The following is a 7,569-nucleotide window of genomic DNA, read 5'->3' on the forward strand; positions in this document are numbered from 1 at the left end:
AGGGTATGGCCAAAGTGGCCCCCGACATAGGCGCCGATTTAATGAAGGCGCCAACGAGGTTTCGGAATAATATGTATTCGAAATTAATAACACAAAAAAAAATTTTTATATTTATATTTATATAGTATTTATGATCTGTAATTTTTGCGAACGTTTATTTCAAAATAAAGCACCATTTTTATTTTTATTTAATAAAAAAAATTGAAAAGGCGCCATTTTTATTCTTGGCCATAGGGGTTCAAAATCCTAGTTACGGCACTGGTGATTATTATTATTATTATTATCAACTCGTCTCGATTATACATAAATTTCTTTTTTTAAGTATTTACTTTAATTTATAAATATATCACTTAACGAAAATAAAACAAGCAATCAGAATCAATCATTTCATTTAAATTTATTCTTGCTTTTGTCACAGGTAGATCTTTAGTGATATGATATAATAAAATGGCTTCTTCATCACTTTCATACTGATCCAATAAGAGTAAGACCTCATCACTAGACTACAAATAATTTTGGTTAATATCACTATAGTCCAAGAGGCCTTCTGTTATTGGTATTAAAACTATATTTTAGTAGACGTTTCCTTTTTTTTCTTTTGTTCGATAAGTACCGTGAATCAGTAACTAATGACGTTAAGCACACGGCGGCCTGCCGGCGTCTCCCCTCCAGGAGGTCAGTCGGTTGCACGAACAGTGGTAAGCTTGGCCATAGCGCCGCCATCTTGGACTACTTAGGTGCATATTAACAATAATTTTAATTAAATGCTTACTGTGCGAAAATGTAAAAAAAAGTGAACACAGCCTTAGAGTTTCTGTGGTTACTTTACATTACATTAAAAAATATTAAATAATTAAATAATTTTTGGACTAAAATAGTCTGTTTCTTTACATTGTTATTGATAAATGCTTAAATAATCGTTCTTTTAATAAAATAGGTTATAATTTTAATCCCAAACACAAAAAAATGAAGAAGTTTGACCGATCTTCTACTCACCATTGTAGACAAAGCGAACGCCATTATCGACCGTCTACAATTGTCACATGGCGGCGCTCCGCCGTCCGCCGTTCACATTTTGGGATGAATACGCCGCCCTCAACCTCTCTATTACTGTTCAAATTGTGAATATTTAAAAATATGTATTTATTTTAACAAATTATTACGTTTATGCTGACCAATTCTAGTTTTACTGCAGTTTTGAATAAAAGTATAGCTGGAGGCACTTAAGTCATAAGCAGCAAGCAAGTGGTATTTCATATAAAGAGAATTGTCCATCAGCTTTGTTAAAGCTCTCTACAATATGTACTTTTAAGTATTATTATTGTTAGATGGAGTAAAGAATTTGTTTTTACATAATGCCCTAAAAAATTGTTACGTGGTGAGTCTCAATTGAGGAAGCCATGTCATTGCATTTTCTCTTGTATAATACACTTATTTTTTACTTTACTGGTTTCAAAATTAGAAGTGTGAAAGCCGAACTGGGTGTGAAATTCTTTTGTTTAAGGGTGAGTTGTAAAAGGTAAAATTTAAAAAAGAGAAGAGTTAAAGGCAATTAATAGTGTTTCCCACAGACTTGTTTCCTTGTTTAAGATAACTTATTCAATGTGTCACCCGAAACCCAATAGTGAAAATTTAACTATTGGCCCAGATGTACTAAAAATTCTAGTGAAGTCAAGAAAAGTTTCCTAATATAAAGAAGAAGGTGAGGACAAGTGGGTCAGTCGTCGTCAACTCAATTTCTGATGTGTTTAAGTTTCAAACCGTTTTTTTGAAGTCGTCGACAGTTCTCAATCTCGATCATCCATTGTCTCCCTGCGCTTCAATCGTCGTATACCTGTGGATTATACGGATTTATCTTTCTTTTATATCATCAAATACATCATTACGGAGATGCCGGAATATGTATTGTGCAGACAGCCAGAATTACTTTCGCATTTATTATATTAGTATGGATTAATATAAATTTTTGCTATAAGGGGTACTCGAGTTTGAGCTCTTTCTTGAAGTGGTATGCAGGAAAAACTAATTGAGAACCACTACTATAATCGGACCGACTAGTAGTAGAAGCATTCACATTGAGTACGATTATATGTCGGTGGCCGATTCGTAAGGACCAATCGGAACGGGCGTTAGAAATCGTTTTAAGTTTTTCGAATTTATAAAAATATTTTTGTAATCTATCTGATTAAACTTTGCGGATATGATCTTATTTAGTTTATAAATTCTTACGAAAAGTCTAAATAATACCATCTTTTCTCATTACGTCCATAATGTTTTTTAATATATATATTTAAATCATTTGTGTTTCCATATAAAACTTAAGCAGTTATGAAAGAAATAAGGTACAAGGAAAAATTCAAATAAATCAGAAATATATATATTGATTCGATGGTTTTCATATATCCAAAGTCTGATTGATTGTAGTTTCGAAGCTTTCATTGGCTGTATCTCACCGACTGCTCCGACCGTACAAATATTTAACTTTTTAAATCAGTCCGACTGCTGTTGTCATGGCAACACGACTTGGAGTCTGACCAGTCGATCATAGTGTGAAACAGCCTCACCCGGGACACGGTGGTGTTAGTCCTGACGAGGCACTAAAGAGGTGCCGACCCTGTGATCACAGAGGTGTCTATTAGAATGAGACGAAAAGTCAACTTAATGCAGACTCATTCACATTGCTTTTCATTCTGCTCGGCAATTCACGTTTATTACGATGACGACAGTACACACTTTCTCATTAATTTGGTTTTGGAATGGTTTGTTGGTCTTTTAAACTGCAAGCCAAGCAAACAATGTTTGGCAGATGAATTTTCTATAAACATTGTGGATAATTCTGCATAAACAGAGTTATCTACTATGCTGCAAACATACATACAGATATTTCAGTGTAATAATAGTGTTCGCAGCCAATGTTCAAATGTTAAACTTGTACGGCAAGCAGAAAAATGCATTTGGCGTTTGAACTCCAAGTAAAACACTTTGCGCCACACGTTTACGCCGCACACTGACTCATGGGATATTGTTGAAAATGGTGGAAACGTTTAACAACGACGAATGTTACCAACAAACATAAATAAACAAATTAAACTGTTTTAAAGTATTTATAGGATGTTTAATAACACTAAATAATTAGTTTTTACTTTAATTAGCGTGATCTATATTCACAAAGAATTACGGATGGAAGGCATCAAACAGAATATGAAACAAATCACCTCTTGAAAATCTGTTAAAATTATAAAATTTTTCAAGTATTATTCCTTTTTTCGTTTTTAGTTTAATTTATAATCACATACAGAAAATAAAACAAGCAATCAGAATCTGTCATTTCATTTAAATTCATTGTTAGTTTTGTCACAGGTATAGCTTTAGTTATATAATATAATAAAATGGCTTCTTTATGGCTTTTATACTGATACTTTTATACTTAAATGGATCCTAAACAGAGTTCACAGTTTCTGCAAAATAATCCTTCAGACACTCACTAAAAGTGGTAAGTTTTTCTATCGTATTCGTCTACAACTGTTTGAAATCGTGAACAATTAAAGTTACATGAATTGTGATGTACTGTAGTTCCAGTTCATATAAATTCCACCATGTTACAAGTTCATGGATATAATAAAACAGGAAATTATGATCTCTATCATTTGGGTACAGTTGAATTAGGTGTGACTTATTCTACAATACAAATAATAAATACAGTAAAACCTGTGATATTCAATTCCTCGTTAATGTAAGGTTGACAGATGTGGAAAAACCTGTTAAGATCTGCCATTCTTTTGGCTCATTTTTCAATATAGGATAAATACAGCTGCAAATATTAACCTGTTCATATCTTAAACAGGATATTTTTTGATTCCTTTACGTTCGAAATCTACGGGTTTTATTATATATATTCTATTTATTTTGCTACATTTTATAGGGAGGTATAAAATAATTTAAACAAGTATTTTTTATCTGATAATCGAGACATTTTTCAGGAAGATTTAAAATAATTAAAGAGCCAGTAAAGAAATTTTACTAAACAGAAAACGTATATGAAATCTTTATTATGGGAGAATAAGAGAAGAGATTTTCCTTTAAACGATTATTACGTTAATTTAAAACGGCAAGAAACAGGTAATTTTGGTAGTCCAATTGACTTTTTATTAGAAAGTTGGTGGATGGTAAATTATAATGTTGATATTCTAATGGATAGAGGCGAAACATCATGACCTTATGTTTGTTAACGGTTATACGCGTAAAAAATATATTCGTATTCTTTCCATTAGTAGTCCAGGAAGTCTTCGAATTAGTGTATAATTGTATTAAATTATTAACAAGTCCACAATTTAAACGAATCCCCTATAAATGTCGCCATAAAATATAGTTATCGAGAGAATGAAATGCCGACTGCAATGTTACGGAAAGGACAGAAAGTTTGCCACGCTTTCTCCTCGCCCATTTTTGAATACAAGTGTACAATACAAAAATATTATCCAAGGTTCAAAATCCGAAACGAAAACCAATTTGGAAATCTAAAAAATTCCCATAATTATCCAGCAACACAACTAATCACATATTATGGTTTCGCTAACGGGATCCCGACTGTCTTTAACACAGGAAAATTCTTCTCATTCTGGAAAATCCCCGCAAATTACTTAAAAATGCAGTGTTTGCTTTTTAATATTTTGTGGTAAGTTTGATGAAATTTGGAAAATAGAAAGTATTATTAACTCATAAACCGTCAGAGTACGTTTATATGTATTAATTTAAAGTCAGCTTATTAGTTTTATTTCAAATTTTTGAAAAAACTGATCTGAGACATAACTACTTTCTCTGTATACACCCTAGATACAGATATAATAAAACAAATTACATATATACTATATACAGTATCTTTGAAATGTTATACAGTTAAAGTTGAACGTATATAAGCTGAGAAGCTTAACAATATATGATTTTTTTATTGTTTTCATTACGTGAAAGTACAGTGAGTTTTCCACTCAAACATCAGAATTCAAATTCATAATATAAGACATCACTCCATGTTTAACATTAGGAAATAAGAGTGGGTCTAACATTGTCTTAAATGTAAATAAAACATTTACCTTCAGTTGTTGAAGAAGGTACTTATCATAATGTCGGATTCGGAATGCTCAACTCAAATGACACTATCGTGAAAGAGGAAAGTCGAATATAGTACAAGCTTTGACGACAATTGATCGAACGATCCTCTGTTTAGTACTTGGCTTAGTAAACGAGACAATTTTACTGCTGAATGTAAATTATGCACGACCGATAATACAGTTAAATGCGAACGTAAACGAGCTCTGATTGTACTGTACATTCAGAATTTCTACACGTATCAGGTGATTTCTACACTAATTCAAACTGCCTAGGATACTTTCCGCGCAAATGTACATAACTAAATCATTTGAACGACATAAATGCCAAATTGCTCACCTCTTCAACATCAATAGTATGAGACGGTGCTAATATGTTTCATAGCAGACTTTAGACTATAGTGATATACTCTGCACTGCTCACTTAAGTAAATTAAATCATCAAAACCACCCGCATTACATAGGTGCCTTATCTAACATATTCCTATCAACTATTGGAATAGTTTGTGAAATAAACTTTCGTAGCCGACCATAGATTATAGTGATACACCCTCCACTGTATTATAAAGCAATTAATATTTTTATTGTTTCTGTAACCATAATAATCGATAACTAATTTATAATGGAATACATGTAAGAACTCAACCAGTGCGTTCTGAGAAAACGCGCTGAAACAAGAAATGGTTTCATATGAAACACTAATTGCAAACACATTTACAACATTAACAACGAAGGGAAAATACCAATAAAACTCCATTATAAAATACAACGTCAGCAGAAAAATATAACACAAGAACTAGGAGGAATAATCACAGAATACTATGATAGCACACAACGATAAAGAGGGGAAACCCCTATCCTCATCAAAGTAAGTATCGGGAACATGCGACAGAATATGTCAATGGGAACGCCAGAATAGTACGATGAGAAAAGATGGAATACAACGAAACGGAGGACAGGAAAACAGCGATAAAACACAACGGGGAGGAAGAAGAAATACACACTAATACCATAGAACAACACAATAAGACATAAGGATCCCCATAATACCGAAGTGAATATTGTGCACAATATGTTAGGGGAGTTCATAGGAGCTTAGACAAGGAAAAGACAAATTGTCACTACTCAAAAACTTAACAAACATTCTAACATGAGTGAACTTTCGAACTCATCAACATTATCCGGATACAAATAAATTATAAATTAGATAACAATGTCGGGATAATAATAAAGCGGCTACGTCCGCACGTATGTATTTAAACCCTTGCAAAGCAAGATGCGAAGCAAGGTCGTGAATAAAGTTGGAGTACCAACCTCCTGACGAACTGTCAGGAAAGATGGACTGCTCCATTTAAGTAAGAAAGTGTACATTCAGAATGTTACAAGCATAAGTTATTTTTCAAAAACAAGTCCCCTGTAACATCAATTTCTAGTTTCTTTGTATGAAATTTCAAATGTAAAACCGTTTCATTTATAACATCATTAATTACACAATTGATTTGCCAGATGACGTTATGTACACGTATGTAAAGCAACGTATATTGATTAAATTGAAATTTTTGAACAATATTATTAAATACGATCGTTTCTCTGCGAAAAGTAAACTGTATTAACTAAACAATAACATTTATGCCCGATACGTTCTAACCTACACGCCATCAATGCCATAAGATATCGGGCTAGATAAAGGCTATAATATTATTTAATTACGAAATAATTTAATACTAGAGTTACATGCTATTTCTTTATTAACTTTAATAATTATAGTTTAATTTTCAGAGTTAATAAAAGTTACCAAATGATTAATTTACTGTGTTTTTGTTATTGCTTACTCCTGTTTTTAGGTATTCGGTATTCGGCCGAATAGTGAAAAATAGGCCGAATAGGTTGAATACCGGGTAGTAACCGAATATTCGTTACATCACTACTAGATACCTTTTACTTTCAACATTATTCGGTTAGTTGCTTTGTTGGAGATGACAGGTATTGAGTAGAATGTAACAAACTGCTATTGATATTGGATCACTGAAGAATTACTTCGAGAATCAAGTATCGTATTGATAATTTAAACAAAAGTTATATTTAATTAGCAGTGATCAGCATTGTTTATATTTGTCGGCATTATTTCACAGAACTGCACATGTAAATTGTACATGTAATTTACATTGTACGATTGAACTCACATCGTCTTTATGTAATTAATAAGATTTAATGAAATCGGAGGATAAAACCTCTAAGAAATACAGCGTAACAGCGATAATTGGTAAGAAATTGTATGACATTTAATCACCATTTTATTAAAAGTCGACATTTTATGTGCGATCGAGTGACATGTTGTAGCTGTGAAACGTGAATATTGATTACGACAAACACAAAACAGAATTTCAAATTTTGTGTTGTAGACAGATGATAAAATAAATTGAATAAACCTAATAACAAATGTACAGAATCGTAAAATGTAGAA

This window comes from Centruroides vittatus, unplaced genomic scaffold, assembly GCF_030686945.1.
Source record: "Centruroides vittatus isolate TY-2023 unplaced genomic scaffold, ASM3068694v2 contig_715, whole genome shotgun sequence".
Lineage (NCBI taxonomy): Eukaryota > Metazoa > Arthropoda > Arachnida > Scorpiones > Buthidae > Centruroides > Centruroides vittatus.